The sequence below is a fragment of the Ursus maritimus genome, unplaced genomic scaffold (genome assembly GCF_017311325.1).
Source record: "Ursus maritimus isolate PB19 unplaced genomic scaffold, ASM1731132v1 scaffold_10, whole genome shotgun sequence".
Taxonomy (NCBI): domain Eukaryota; kingdom Metazoa; phylum Chordata; class Mammalia; order Carnivora; family Ursidae; genus Ursus; species Ursus maritimus.
The window spans coordinates 58,199,980-58,217,523 of record NW_024423344.1 but is presented as its reverse complement, the minus strand read 5'-3'; positions in this window follow the sequence as shown (position 1 = coordinate 58,217,523).

Genomic DNA, 17,544 nt, shown 5'->3' with positions numbered 1-17,544 from the left:
ATATTTTTGTTTGTTAAATGGAAGTTTAATAACTCTCAAACTAGGGAACATATGAACGAGATATGAAAGTTTTTTTTTAAAGGGCCTTCATGAGATACATTTTATTATGAGCACTAGATTAGAGATAAAAATAGAGTCGTTTCCCTGAATTGGGGCACACCAAACTTATTCCATGCCCTAGGGCTAACTCAAGAAGATTCCGGGCACTTCTATGGTGAGATTTAATCTAGTGTACAATTTATTTATGTGCCTCTTTAATATAAAGAGGTACCCAAAGATGGAGTTCACATGCAATTTTATTTTTAGTTTTTGTTTTGATGTAGGTAAAAACTTTTGTATAAGACGTTTGTGTTGCCTCACCAAACTCTTGCCTATGGAATCTGTAAGCGTGAAGCACCTTCACAAAAGTGTGGTACAATGAAAGTGATTCCTCAGCTCCCCTTCTCCTGTACCTTGTTAATAAGAAAATGTTGAGACTTTTGAGAGGGACTACATATCGACCGTTTGGAGCGGAGGCAACAAGTCTTCTAGCAAAGCTATACGCTCTTTATTGCACATACAAAAATAGTGTTAGGATATATTTAGTAGAGATTCCCATCCCAATATATCATAGTCTAGAGGCTCTTCTGAAGTAATCCTATTATGAGTTTTGACATGCTTCAAGACATTAAAAATAAAACGTTTAAAAATGTTTAATTCAAAATCTTTACATATGCACAAAACCTTCTTTTATTGTCATGATGGAAATGCATGTGTACGTCCACATATGTAGGATGTATGCACACACATACACACACACATACATGCATATACTCACATTCGTATGTTCAGGTGAGCGACAGTTCAAAAGTTTGAAAGGAAAATGACATATATGAAAATCCATAGCCAGGAGGCAAGTTCATTGGTGACAGCAGTTTACATACAGTTCACATTAATTCCATCTCTAAGTATCTCCTGGAGACTCTTTTTATGAGCTTATGATATCACTTCTTTCAAACTACTCCATTCTTGAGGATTTATGATCTAAATTCCTCCAAACATTTGAAAAAAATGAGAGAAAAATTCTGAAGGACACCAATAATCTGGCTTTGTAGAAACCAAAATACTAGAAGACAATTTAAAAGCTTTAAAATATTGCAAATAGAGTGATGTTTCCAAAAGTACATTATATAGCTACCATAACTTTTTTTTCTGAAATGAAAGAAGAATATGTGCAAAAAAAGTTATTAAAAAACCAAAATAATGAAATTCATTGAAATGTTATTTGGATGGATGGATGGATGGATAGATAGATAGATAGATAGATAGATAGATAGATAGATAGATGATAGACAGACATAGATGGATAGATAAGGATAATATAGATATATTTTTTCTAAAATTCACGGTTCAATGGAACTGCACTGGATAAAAAGTAAGAGGTGTCTACACAGCAGAAACTTTAAAGAGTTACAATATTCCATTTGGAATATTGTAACGTTCTGTTTCAAACCAACGTTTTCCCTTTTAGGTAACTGAAAGAACATTTTATTGTTCTTAATCTGGCTAACATTTTCACTCATTCACACATTTTGGGGATAATAAAAAGGGATGAAGACAGTAACACGATTGCCTCTAATATGTGAAAGAAAACACCGAATTGTAACTATATTCTTTATGTCAGAACATAGAAATAAAAATAAAAGTATTTTCTGCCTCTGATCTCTTGCAGGTGTACCAGCACTGTCTTTTCATCATCATCTTAACATAAAAAGTTCCTTTTTCTGTGAAAAGGATAACAAAATCTTTAGAGAGATGATGTATTTTCACCTTAGAAGATTCAGATAGATACATGATTTTCTTTCTAGTGGCTGAAATTGTTTCATTTTTTAAAACCATAAAATTTCATAGGGCTTGTAGGAAATGGCAATTCGATTCAGGATTGCGAGTTCTTAGAAAAATATATTTTTCTTTGTGAATACTTATGGGATAAAAATTGATAGCTATGGACAGATCTCTTTGCTTTCCTGTTAAAAAGCAGTGTGACATGTCTTGACAGGCAAGAGAGAGTTAAGATGATAGGTAATACCTGTTTCTGGAAAATGAATGTAATTTAAAACTACGTGTGCTGTTCTCCTGACCTGAAAAGATTAAAAAAACATTAGCAAGATTTAAAAAAGTATTTCTGACCCTCTGAAAGTTATCCTTATTGTCCACTTTTTGAAATATCTTTTAAACTAAGTTTTTTTCTGTGGCATTCACTTAATAGTATCTTTAATATCTTCAGTTATTGAAGAGATTCTATTTAGAAGTGTCATTTCCTCAGAGAAAAGCATATTCCATTCCAATAAATTAGTACAGGCAATATGCAAATTGTAGTCTTGTGTTTTATAATCTAGTCTCATACTGCCTATTACATCAATGATTTGCAACATCTCTCTATAAATTCCTGCTTTTATTTTACAGTTTTAAAATCACTGTTCTTTTTAATCCATCTTTGTTTTATATAATAATTTTTGAGAATGGATAAGGCAGGCATTACTATTTCTATTTTAAAGATGGAAGTGCTTATCTACTCATATATGCAAAGCATTGTAGGATGGGAGTTAAAAAACACAATTCAGCTAATTAATATTCATGCAACCTTCAGGAAGAGACAGAAATTACATTTAATTAATCAAAACCTTAACCAGAAAGTCCTCTCCATAAGACCTTGAGTAATATAAGGGAGGCAGGGAGAGGTATCAGGGAGGTGAAAGGGGCAGGGGTGTGGCTGTGCTGGAACCAAGACTAGAGATTTTTGATGTTGGTGACAAAAAGGTAACTGAGTCAACAAACTCTGTCACAGAGATAAGATCAACAGGGGGGGTTTAAATGTTTGGGGTACCTTCACAGAAGTTAGGCTAAATACTCTCTCTCTCTCTCTCTCTCACACACACACACACACACACACACACAATTCAGGAGTGCACTTCGTTTCACACATTTGTCACCTTGTTGCCTGCTGAAGACATTGCATGTGGTGATAGTCTGAGTATCATTGGCCAGCACACCGTTGAGTACTGACCTCACTGTTGCTGAGCAGCGCCTATTACATATCTTACATGATACGTAAGCCATCCCTCAGTACAGGGACAGGTCCCCTAGTCAGTACTGTCACCTCCACCGGAACAGAGGCTGAAAACTATAATTTTTGAAAAAAAACAACTTTATGTATAATACAAATGACACATATGTGAAGAGTGCAATTTCATGTTTTGATATAAGTGTACATCATGAAGCCATTACTACCATCAAGATAATGAAAACTTGCATCCCCCAGAAGTATATTTGCATGTGAGAAAACTGCTCCAAGCTTTTGGAAAGTACGTACATTGTTGAAAGCCACTCACCTCACAGGCAAAGTTTGAAGGGCTGAGGAATCTGCTTTCCTAACTTGCATAATGTTTGGCAATAACAGAATGGAAAGACAAGCAGGATTCAGGAAACAATTGCCTTTCAATTACATGACACTGATGACATTTTTGAACAAGAAATAATAAATGAATAGTAATAATAAAATATATAAGAAGATCCAAGTGAATCATAAAACCTTCTTGAAATAATACATTTAAAATGCTGATTGTTCTAATTAGTACATAAATTGAGGCTTTCCAATGGCTATAAAAATCAAATGAGAAAAGTATCTTGAAGCACAGAGTAAAATTACTGAGTTGGAGATCATGATGAAAAGATAAGGGAATTAGTGGATAAACACTATAGACCCATATTGTGAGTGATATTTATTCCCAAAGGAAAAAAAAATACGATGAAGAAGAGGTAATGGCATCATAAGTAACAGAAAATAATTTCCCATGACAGAAATCTGATCTATGCTGAAAGAATTATCTAGTTTCATGCAGGATTGATCAGAAAAGACATATACAGATGAAAATCTTGGATTCTAAGGTTAAAGAGAAAATCTTAAAAACCACCATAAAGAAAAAAGTTACCTGCAAGGGGGAAAAATATCAGACTGGCATTGGACATGTCAGTGGTGTGACAGAAAGTAAAAGTCAGGGAGAGGGACTCTGTAGAGAAAAGAATAAAAAATCAGTCATTCTACAGCTACCCATAATTCAATTGACTAATAAGAAAAAAGTAATTTTCACACTCCAAAAAAATCCAGTGACATTTTACCCCCTACCTTACCTGAGGAAAATATTTGAGATAGGATTGAGACCATGTAAACATTCCAGGATGGAACTTAAAGAGGAAGATGCACAAACAGTGACAGTAAAAGGACCTCACGATAAATCTGGATGGAAGATGATAGACGGGGAATGTGTGATTTAAATTCTAAATAAGAAGTCTTAAGAATGAAGAGCTATAGTATAGGAAAAATGCCATTACTGATCTGGACTAGGAGTCCGCAAAGTAGGCCTGCACACTGCCTGTTTTTATAAGTAACCTATTATTGAAAGGAAGCCATGTCCCTTCATTTATGTAACGTCTATGGCTGCTTTCACTCCTACTACAACGGAAGTGCATAGTGCTGACAGAAACAGCATGCTCCCCCAAACCAGAAATATTTTCTATTTGGCCCTTTACCGAAAAAAAAATTGCCAAGTACATTCTAGACCTAAAAATAATAAATCTTCTCAGCAAAACCTAAAGCTTTGAGGCAGAGGATGGTATGTAAAGTCATTTCAATGTCTCATTGGTAGAAAGAGGAAGCAGAGAGGTTACAAGTACTCCAAATACAGTGGCCATATTTTAAATGGCTCTCATTCCAAAGAAGATAAAGAATAGTACAGAGGAGGAAACAGTGCATCTTTACAATAATAGTATTTTGTTTTCAGATAGTCATAGAAAATTATGTGTCAATATTGAAAGAGAGGAAAAATGATTTTCCTTCTACCCTGCTGAGTCTTGGCTGAAACCTCTGCCATAAAGGACAGATTAATAAGAGAAAAACAAACAAGATAGTTAACACGTATACCTGGGATACCTGAGATGCCTTAGAATTCAGGCTTAAATACCAGTTAATAGGGAAAAGAAAGAGGAGATGTAGGCCTTTGGGAGGAGAGTAAGTGATTTTTAGGAAAGGTAGATGGGCCTTAATAGAATAGGTAGGAGACATGATAATTTGTGGCAAAGGTTGTCTGGCTGTGGTATAAACATCTAGATTGTTCTCCTGTGAGGAGTCAATCTTCTCTGATTGATGAAACTCCTAGGGAGGGTATTTGTGACAATTGAGTTCCCTTTGTGGGAACTGTCTTTAGGCAGATAAGGGGAATTCAGAGAAAAGCTCCTTTTGCATTTTCTGTTTTTCCAGTACCTACAGCTCAATATAATCAATATATCAAAGTGACATATTTTGGGATGATATGTTCTGAATTCCTATAGTCATCTTTTGGGGTGGGACCTTCTTTTACCCTTCAACATAGAGAAGTTAACAATAGTGCTATGGAAAATAGGTAGACATTACACTTTTAAAAACCCCCTAATGAATAAGAAATTGAAGAAATCAAAAATAAATGCAAAGGTAAGTAAGGAGAATACATAGAAACACAATGTACTTCAAGTGGTAAATACATTTAAATTTGTAACTGTAATAATTCTTCTGAAAAGTTGAAGTAAACAAGATCACCCTCTAAAAGATACTCTCAGACTACATGAAAGAAAAGGCTATGCTATTGATAAGAAAACTTAGCCAAATTAACAAATTAAGGCCAAAAAATAGAAATGACAAATGAGTAACAGGCAAAGGAAAACAAAAGGATAGGCAAAGTGGTAGAAACAAATTTATCCTCAACACAATAGAAGGTCATCCCATACTTACATAATATTTCTTAACGTGAGATCAGTGCTCCTTGGGAAGAGGAAAGAGCTTAGTGGAATGTTCCTAGACGCTTTTAGGGACTCTGCCAGGAGGGAAGACACAGTTCATCATGTGGTCACATCCACTGCACAAAAGAGGAGACACAGTGGAAAAGATTTCATAACCCAACAACATCTCTCCACTTTATGAAGAGTGTGACATTCTCATGCCTGTCTAAAGACCTTTATGGACTGGACATTTGGAGATCGACACCCAGTTCTGCTGCCAACAGGTGTAGAGAGCTGATTAGTTGTCATAAACCTGGGTTAGCGAGGAGCATTCCAAAAACTAGGGTGGGGCTAAATCATGTAATGACTCTGGGGTTATGGTAAGACTTCTGGGTCTACTTTAAGTGAGACGAGTAGCCATTGTACGGTTCTGGCAGATACACACATATTACCATGTGATGTTTTAAAACAATCACCTTGGCTGCTTTGTGGGAGAGCTTACTGTAAGGAGAAGAGCAAAAGGAGGAAGACAAGTGAGAAGGCTTTGGAAGTAATGTAGACGAGGGATGTTGCTGGCTTGAACCATAGTACTAGCAGTGAGAGTAACGAGAACTGGCAGTATATCGATATATTTTGAGTTATAGCCAACCATATTGGCACATTGGTATAAAAGAAAGAGTAAAGTCAACAATGCCAGTCAGGGTAGATGACAGATAATGAAAAGCTAACAGAAGAAAAAAAATTACATGTGTTTCTCAAACGCTTATGTTGGGAATATTGCTAGACATATTAAAGCAATGGGAGACGTGAAGAAGGAAAATGATAAACCAAGGATGTGTTTTGTAGCACCTATTAAAAATAGAATTAAGTTTTTTTTTAAAACAGGTGATCTGTCATATTTATTATACAGCATCCATAAATTGTATTTAATGCTAATTAAATGTTATCTAGTCTTTAACTAATGATTTTATTGATTTGCTCTTTAATAAAAATGCATTTGCCTCCTAGATAGTGCTCACAAAGGATAAAAATCTTGATGTATAACTGCAATCTTTGGATTTATAGGAGAAATCATGGAAATAAATGTATTTCTTCAAGTGACTTCTATATTGGGAATGATAATGTAATGGCAGATTTATTTGAAGATTTTATATGTAAATTTTCAAAAACGCCTTATCAAATGCGGATTTGAATCTCAACACCTAAGCAGATTACATTCTCACCTCTTTCCAAGGGAGCATTTAGATTCAATTCAGGAAACTGTTTGTGCTGGAGCTCTGGGCCCAAATCAAAAATCCCTGGCTTAGACCACTGTCCCCAGAACAGCATAGCCTAAGGTTTTCTTAAGCAGAATAATTATAGATACCTACCATTCATATATTTATTATGGGTAAGCCTTTTTTGATTAAAGTATTGTGGTTGTTTATTGGACACAAAAGCCTTAAAGCATAGCTCTGGCCCTTCGGAAGCTCAGTCTACCTGTCAGAGACAGGAACAACTATGTTTCAAAGAAAAACAAATAGTCCTTATGATATTTTTAAAGTTTGTTATGCTTGTTCAAAAATCCAGCCCAGTATGTATCAGTTATATATATTTCAAAGGAAAAATCTTTAGATTAATGCTTTTTACAGTTACAATTTTAAATTACAATCTAAAATGTCTGTGTTCTGTATTACACTCAAATTTTATTATGTTTGTATCCAATATATACAAATTTGGAGAAGAGAACAATTGACAAATGTTGGTTTTTGGAAGGGGACCAATAAATAACATCTAATTTCCTTGTGTTTTAAATTGTTAAAAGTATATTTTCATCATGTAAACTACTTGTACTTAGTTTAGACTAAGGCTTCTTCTGTTTCTTGATACAAAGTCAGGCAAAGTCCACATGTGCCTAAAATCCCTGAAAAAATATGCTTTATGTCCTAGACCTAAGACATTTTTAGCATCTTTGATTCTGCTAGCATAATGTGAGTACAAAACTGATGACCATTTAAGATTCAAAATATACCTGCTATTACCATGCACAATGCACAGCCTTTTACAATTTCTTGATAAGATCAATAACTTTGTGTCCTATTTAATACATATCAGAGCGATATGGAGACACTACTGTGTAATTCTCTTAATAAAAATGAATTTCAGGGTTTAAATATAATGACACACAAAATCAAAAGTGACAATAGCTCCATGGAAATATCTTGGATAACGAATGTGGTGGAAAGCATAGGATTTTCAATTAAGGTTGCATTGTATGTTAGAGATCATGGCAGACATAAAATGGCTCAAATATACAGCCATTGCAAGAGAAACCTGTAGGTGAATTCTTTTTTTCTTTCAGCAGATGCATGAATATACACTGCAAATCAAATACTGATGGGATGAGTAACATCATTTAACATTATTTTATTTTTATTTAATCAAAGTGACAAAATATCCTGGTTTGCACCTCCTTTCTTAGCATAATTTTAATGATCCTCACTTTATTCTCAAACCTGGCCTGGAATAAAGCAGAAAATACATTCTCACCTAATGCAATATATTATTTGGCAAAATAAATAAATAAATAAATAAATAAATAAATAAATAAAAGAAAGAAAAAACATAAGAGAGACATTGTTCTTGCTTTTGTTCAGTTTCTATGAATCCCGTGAAGATTCTTTAGGGCACCAATGCCAAATATTTCATTAATAAATCAACTCCAAATAATTAGTGGTGGATACCTGGGGAAAAAGTGCTGAAAGTATCCTTCTTCCTTTTTAACACACCCATGTAGATGGTATGGATTAAATATTCTTAAATCCAGGCTATTAAAATAGGAATACTTCAGTTCCTGGTCAATAATAATCATAGTTTGGGGTACCTGGGTGCTGCAGTCTATTAAGCATCGAACTCTTAGTTTTGGCTCAGGTCGTGATCACAGAGTTGTGAGATCGAGCCCCATGTTGGGTTCTCTGCTCAGCATGGAGTCGGCTTGAGATTCTCTCCCTCTCCCACTGCTCCTCTCACTCGTGTTCTCTCTCCCTCTCTCTATAAATAAATAAATAAAGCTTTAAACAATAACAATAGTTTGCTATGATTAAGGTACTATACTATGTTTTTGAAATTATTTTAATACATTTTATAAATGATAACAGGGTGGAAATTGAGCTCATTTAGCTTAAGTAAAACAAAAAGCAATACAGGTATTAAATGGTAACAATGGGATGTGAACCCAGAAATCTGACTCCAGAGGTTGTATTATGAGGCACTATGATATAAAATGCCAACTATCTTTACAAATTGTTCTTGTGTAGAGCCCATGGTAGACAGAATAATGGCCCTCTAAATATGTCCACATCTTAATCCCCAGACCCTATGAATATTTTACCTTACATGGCTAAAAGGACATTGAAGCAGTGATTAATATTTCTGAATTACATGGGTTGGTTTAATGTATCACAAGGGTCCTTACAGAAGGGAAACAAGAAAGTCAGAGATAGAGATGGAAATGTGACAACAGAAGCTAAGTTGATAGGAGAAGAGAGAGAGAAGGAGGGAGAGAGAATCAGAAATTAGTCACTGAATTGTTGTGGTGATAATTTTGTAGTGAAAGGATTCTCACTAATATTCATTCTTTCACTACCTTTCTGGATACATTTTTGGAATTAGCAAATTTTCTTTCATGAGAATAATTTTTTTCAAATAAAATATTATTTTTTTTTAAATGGAGAACTACTTCTATTGGTTTCTTTACTCAAGAAAAAAAAAGAGAGGTAGGCAAACTGTAAAAGACTCTTAGTGACAGAGAACGAACTGAGGGTTGCCGGAGGGGAGGTGGGCAGGGGGATGAGTTAAGTGGGTGATGGGGATTAACGAGGGCATTGTGTGATGAGCAGTGGTGCTGTATGTAAGTGAAGAATCACTAAATGCTACTCCTGAAACCAATATTACACTACATGTTAACCAACTAGAATTTAAATAAAAACTTGAAACAAAAAATAAAAATAAAAGGTATTAAGAACTCTAAATCCACTCCTTGCCTCAGCTTGGTGGATGGATGCCATGTATAATCACACCCAAACAAAAGTCTAGGGTTTTATTCTCTGGAGAGGTCTCTGAAATTCAGACATCAGGCTCATACCATAACCTAACCCAAACCTTAACATTACTCCTAACCCTTAACCCTAACCAAAATCCTATGGAGAAGTTCTCTGAACTACAGTGTACAAGGCACATTCCCTCACACTGGCCCTAATCCTCACCCTCATGCTTTTCCTAACCCTATCCCCAACTGTAACCCTAGATGTGAGGGGAAAAGAAAAAAGGTAGACATGGCATATATACACAATGGAATATTACTCAGCCACAAAAAGTATGAAATCTTGGCATTTGCAACAACCTAGAAGGGGCTAGAGTGTATGATGTTAAGTGAAATAGCCATTCAGGGAAACACAAATACCAGATGAATTCACTCACATGTGGAATTGAAGAAGCAATACCAATGAGCAAAGAGATTATAAAAAAAAAAAAAAAAAAAAAGAGGGGGGGAGGCAAACCATAACTCTCTTAACTAAAGAGAACAAAGGGCTGGTTACAAGAGGGGAGGGGGGTGGGGGGATGGGTTAATTAGGTGGTGGGGATAGAGGAGGACACTTATTGCGATGAGCACCGAGTGTCGCATGGAAGTGTTGAATCGCTATATTGTACAAATCAAACCAATATTACACTGTATGATACCTGGAATAAAAACCTTAAAAAAGGTCTACTAATTATAAGTAAGGGTGTACTTATTATTGAGGAGTTTTATGAGATAATCTTTCACCACACTAAAGATTTCAACATTCTTGTGGTCCTGACACTCTGGCTTTTTTAGAAATATGCTGCCTGTTCCCACTTGGCGGTCTCACAGTTAATAAGCAAACTAAAACTGTATCTTCTTTCCTCAACTAAAATGAGATCATCAAATAGATTTTAGAAATACATTTACATACAGCTTTAAAATGTACATTGTCCCCAAAAGTGCATTTCTACAAAATAGTTACAGATAAGCATGAGGATTCAACCTATATATAAAGATGATAAATACAGCAAATTATCTCAGGATGTATTGTTAAATAATATTGCCACAATAGATATTAATTTTAAAAATTATATGTCATTCTGACTAGAAATAAAAATATGCATGTTATATGTATGCATATTTAAGTATATAATATAAATACATATTTCTGTATGTGCATATATACTTTTTTCATATGTGTGTGCATGTGCATAAACGTGTCTACATACATATATACTTATCAAAATATTAAGGATGATTATGTCATATTCATGCTACTTGTCTCTGTTGTCTAAATAATTTTTAAAAATATGGGTTATCTATAATAGAAAAAACAGTTACTTCCATTTGAAAACTCTCAAAGTGGATAGAAACTGGGTTTAGGATTTCTAGTATAGAGGTGATGTAGCTATTGAAAATGTTCTTGGTAATTTTTAGGTTGTAAATTTTTCCTAACGTGCATTTCTGATGTAGTCCTCACAGTGACCTCTGTGGGAGGCCTTATTAATAGCATGGAGGGATCTGCTGTTTGCCTCCAGGTTGCACGTACTCACAGAGCAGCATGGAATACAATCCTTCTCTGGGTCCTACACAGCTGGTACCACGTGCTGCAACTTTTCTGTAAATCACACTTCAGCAAGCAGTTAAAGAAATGTGAACGTACTTCGTTTAGAATTGAAAAACTGTGATAGATAATGATGGTATCCGAAGACAAGGTTTGGCACAGAGAATGCCTATAAGATCACTGACTAATAATGAGGATAGTATTTTGGAAAGTATTTTAAGCGCAGAGTTTCTCGTAACTGAATCAAGAGGGAATTACATGTCTTGCCCTTCACGTGAAGGTGGTAACAGGCAAATGTGGATTCTAGATTTTGTTGTTTGTGTTGAAGAGCAAAAGTTTAATAAGAAGGCACAATTCCTATGGCCGATGAAAATTAAGAAGACCAGTGCAGGAAATAGGCAGAGAAGAGACTAATCTCATGAAGACTTGGAAAGGAAGAAAAATAAATAAATATACAAAGGTTGGCATTTCAAAGCTTAGTTAGATTCAAGCTATTGATGATGGCTTTCGTAGTGGCCTGGCGAAGAGTGCAGAAGGTGCTAATCCAACAGGAAATGCCGAAGATGAAGCTGAAAGTGGTTCTAAGGACAAGGTCCCCAGGATGACCACACCTCAATCCCTGGAACCTGGGAATGGGTTACATTCTATCTCAAAACAGACTTTGTCAAAGTATTTAAGGTTATAAATCTAAAAATAGGGAGCTTTTTCTGGGTTATCCAGGTGGGTCCAATCTAATCAGAGGCCCAGAGATCCTTCTTCAGCTAGGAGCAGAAGAAATACAGCAAAAATGGAATTCAGAAAGATTTCAAGCATAGAGGACCACATGCAATAACCAGAAAGGTATCCAGAAGCAGCGAGCAGCTTCTGACAGAGAGCCAGCAAGATAATGGAGATCTTGGTACTACTCCCTCAAGGAAGTGGTTTTTGCCAACTCTGAGTCAATGCAATCAGAGTCTTTCCAGAGTCTCCTAATAAGAGCCCAGGGGGCAGACACTGACACTTTGTTTCAGTTTTCATCTTTTACAACTTTGAGGGGAGAAGCCAACAGAACCAATGAGCCAAACAAGACTTCTGAGTTACAGAACTGTGAGGTAATCAATTTATGTAGTTTTAAGCCTCTACGTATGTGTCAATTTGTCACAGCAGCAATAGGAAACTATACAGTATAATTTGATAGAAAGGAATAGGGTCCTTATCACAAAGGAATGATTGTTAAAACTGGAGAAAGGTGGGGTAGGTGGGCAGAGTTCCCATGCGTGTGCTCATGTGGGCATGCGTGTGTACAAACACGATGCAGTTAAGTGATCACTATAAAGGAGTTTAATCAGAATATTTCAAAAGGAATAATAAAGGAGGGGCGCCTGGGTGGCGCAGCGGTTAAGCGTCTGCCTTCGGCTCAGGGAGTGATCCCGGCGTTATGGGATCGAGCCCCACATCAGTCTCCTCCGCTATGAGCCTGCTTCTTCCTCTCCCACTCCCCCTGCTTGTGTTCCCTCTCTCGCTGGCTGTCTCTATCTCTGTCAAATAAATAAAATCTTTAAAAAAAAAAAGGAATAATAAAGGGAGTAAAATGAATGATGCACCGAAGTTTGGGTAATGACGAAATTATGGAGATTATTAAAGACCCCTTTGATGAGTAGCAGTCCTGAGAGATGCGATGCTGTGTTCGTTGACGGACATCAATAAAACCAGAAGGCTTTATATGAACAAATGTCTTTCATAACTTTTTAAAGAAATCTCAGCTACTGCAAGACCACAGTGGATTACCATGAGTCAATCAGAACTGCTATCCTTCAGATGGAAATGACGAGTATGTGCTTGCATAATGCCAAAATGTGAAAATGACATCTTGAAAGGGGAAAAGATAAAAAGTAAGTAAGCCATCTTTGTACTTTAATGTTCAGAAAACACGACTCTGAAAACTATAGTATTTTTTGCCTCTTAACAACATTTCGAATTCAATATATGTTTGTATTCTCTATATGTTATCTATTGCATTTGTAGCTATAATTATAGATGGGCCTGCATTAGTCAACTAAATTGTTCATTTTGTATTATTTCATAAGTTTTGCTGATTTCAAAATGATTCCTCCAATTCCCTCTCTTCCAGTTTCTAGACTTATCTCTTCCATTGATGTTATACCCCCGGCTCAGATACCAACTTCCACAGTGATGACTTAGCCAAACTATTCATTGCCAATAACTGTAACCCTGAATAATCTCAATTTCAGATCTGCTCTTTTCCAATCACTATATTCTTTTAGCTCATTCCTTCTACTATGCATCAAACCACAGCTGACTTACTCTCCTCACTTTGTCTGTTCTCCCTCCTACCACACTCACGTTTTCACTACCATTTTTACCTAGTTTATGAGTCACTGGTAGTCATCCTGAACTTCAAAGACCCTAAATAGAGCTTCTTATCTTCCTCACAATTCCATCCTTCCCATTACTCTGGTCAGAAATTGTTGGCTTATCCTTGACTCCTTTTTATTTCTCATTCACCACATCCCATCCGTCATTACTTCTTGTTGGCTTTAATTGCAAAATATGTACAGATAATGGCCAGTTATCCCTATCTCCATTGATACCACCCTGTCAAACCGCCATCATTTCTCATCTGGATTTCTAAAGTCACCTTCCAAATACTCTCTCTGCTTCTCTCCTCACCCTTATATAGCCTTTTCTTAACACCCAGTGTCCCTGTGAATGTGAAGTCACATCAGGATATATATATTTTTTAAAGGAAACCTACTCATGATTCTATTATTCCTCTTATCTCTCAGTGTAAAAGCCAGTATCTGCTCACTGAACTGCTTCCAGTACATTCTTAGACTTGATCTACCAGAATCTCCTCTTGCACTCTGCCCCAGTTATTCTGCCGTCCTGGCTGCAGCTGGGACATTTTCAGCTCTTTGTAGCTGCTTTGCTCATCCTTTAGGACGTAAGCCATTGGAAGGCAGCGCAGCTCACTTCTTCATTCCTTTTGGACCTCTGCCAAATGTGACGTTCTCGCTGACACCTTTAGTAGTTTTCTGGTAGAAATGAAGAGTCCCACTTTCCACCCCCTATATCTTAACACTCCTCTTACATTTCTGTTTTTTCTAAATATCACTTATTACCATCAAATATACAATATATGTGTTATTATGTATTTATTAGGTGACTGTCTCTCCTAATTAGATGGCTAGCTTCATGGTAGTGGGGATTTTGCCTATTTAATTCACTTCCACATATACACAAACACTCACAAGAAATACAAAACAGATAAAAGTAGAGTGAAGCAACTCTAAGCTGTAGATGTACTAATATGGATTGAAAGCTATTACTCAGTAATAAGTGGGAAAAATGCAGACAATGTGCCTTATATGCTACTATTTGGGTGGAATAATATTTATGGGTAGAATATATAGTTTATTCTGAAATAGTCTGGACATAAGCAGAAAGAATGATAATAGGGAGGATACAGGGACTCTGGATGAGTGCTATGAGAGATCTTTTTTTATTGCACTGTCAATGTATATTCCATTTGTTTGTATAAGGAATATATGCATGTATTGCACATATGTACATATAAGGGATATATGTCCTATATCCCCAAATGAATATATTGCTCAGAATAATGAAACTCTATTATTAACATATTTAATATGATCAAAACAGATAAATCTGTGAATCTGTCAACCAACATATATTTATTATCTACTATCTTTAAAAGTTGAAGTAGTTGATTCAAGGAAACTATTCAGATGTAAGTTATGTCCATGTTTCAATAATACATACAATCAAGTTGGAGAGATAAGATTGAATTTTCTGAAAATTTAAGTAAATGACTCATAAGAATTTAGAATTTTATCCAGAAATAACTGTTATAAATAGTTTATGCATGGGCATTTCTAGATTATATAGAATATAAAAATCTACTTTAGTATTCAAGGTATTCATAGTCTAAATGGAAAATGAGAACATACTGCCATGTCCTTCCTCATAATCATGGGGATTTTGTAAAGTTGTTATCACATTGACCCAAATCACTTATAGCAAAGTGTTAAAAGATAGCAATGACAATGGAGAAGCAGAGTTAAAGCAGAAGACACAGTGTCCCTTGAGCTTCATACTTACTCCATTAAGAGGTGTTTTGGGCCAACAGACTTGTTGAAAAGAGCATTCTATTACAGGATATCCCAGGCACAGCTTGCTATATGTGTAGATTATCCCAAGATAGAGTAGGGAAACTTCCATCTTTTTTTTTTTTAAGTGATATCACAAGAGAACTCAGGCCTAGAAAACAAATCCATAGCTCAGCAGAAGAGATTCATATCAATCTTGCTGATATCAGCCACAATTCTGGTTGTTAATCTAAAAACTAATTCAGTGCAGGTAAACTGCTCCTTGCCAGACTATGTGGGATGGGAAGGGGAATGCGCAGAGCCATTCATCCCAAGGACTTTCTCTTCTACTCCACTCTGGGGCCAGCTCTTAAATTCTTATTACATGTAAGCTAAGTACAATCTGAGAACTAACTATGAGTACATACGCTTATTCAGTCCAGACACTTTCCTTTAAATGTGAACCAATCTTAAACCATAGTCACTTGGACTTTAACAAGAGCTTCAACATTTGCTGGCAGGGCCAAAAGAAATAATGCAGAATCTGATAGATTGCAAACATATTATAAAATCTATCACACCCAAGGCTGAGATCGGAATACCTTGAGTCATCTGAGCTGCTCCTCCGGAGATTGCACTGAGAGCTCAATTTAAGCTAAGATATTGACTCAAAAGTAGTATAAATATTTGGACACTTCAGATACTCTTTCCTGGAGAGCCATAAAGAGTCCAGGGCTAATACAATCTGGACAAAGAATTAATGCTTGTCTGCTTAGCAATAAAGAACTAGGCTGTCTGATCAGCAAGTTTCCCATATAATGCCCCTTAAATCTGAGATCACACACTGGGCTTTGTAACTACCAACCAAGGGAGGAATGATTGTATTGTAAAAGCCTGAGTCGCTGACAGCTCCAGGAATGCCACGATGCTAGCAACAGAGAGTAAAAGGAAATGTCACTAATGACTGCTTGGTTTTTTGGTCAGTATCAAAGACTTTACCATTTTTCCAGAGGATTCAGCTCATTCAGATCCAAATGAGAGGTAGGGAAGGGCCTGCCATCTATATAAGAAAAGAAATTCTGGAGGCATAAAGCATTGCCCACAGTTTAACTCAAGACAACATCTGTGTCTATCTAGGGTTGATACTTCCTTTGATGGGGATACAGGTTGGGTGCTATTTGAGAGTCTAATCAACTATGCATATATCTGCTAGCTCTTTGATGGAGGAGAATGCCATCAGGGCGTTATGAAGAAGTCCTGGTTTGTTCCCAGATCTTATGGAGAAGTACTGATTCTGTTAGGGGATAAGTTATAAAAGTTGGACTATTAGGAATTAAAGTTAGCCATGAAAAAGGAACAAAAGGGAAGGCTCACTGTATCTTCTAAATACCTGCCAATTCCACACCCCTGACACCTGGGAACTCAGACAAATCATAGTGGGAAGAATTGCATGTAACTTACAAAAATAGCTGAAAACAGTTCCGATAGAACTCCTCTTCATAGACGCTGGCATAGTTAACAAATAGGACAGATTTTATAGTTCTTTGTGATAATTCCATTACTGTAATGATTTCGAGCACAAATTCACCAGCCTCTAGTAGAAATGATGAGTACATATGCTGATTCACTCTAGAACACTTTCCTTTAAATGCGGTTGCTCTCTGTGTGAGAGTACAAGTTAATTAGTTAGCTGGTAGGTAGGTAATTTATAGAGTGATAGATTGATATGGATGGATAAAGAGATGGAGTGAGAATGAGAGCATGTGAAGGAGAGAGTCTAAGTTATATGTAGCCTGTACCACTATGTATTCAGTAATTACTATTTTGGTGTCCCAATGTTCTCATCAAAGAGTTAAAGCTATTATTAGTGATGATCCACATGTCTACGTCAATACATATTTCTGTTATTCTCGAGATGGCATGCTTCACATCCAAGAGCTGGATCTAAAGTTTCACCCATCATGAAGAGCATCCGGTGTTATGTACAATAAGATATATATGTTACTATTATGGCCAATTGCACTAACGTTCTCTTGGAT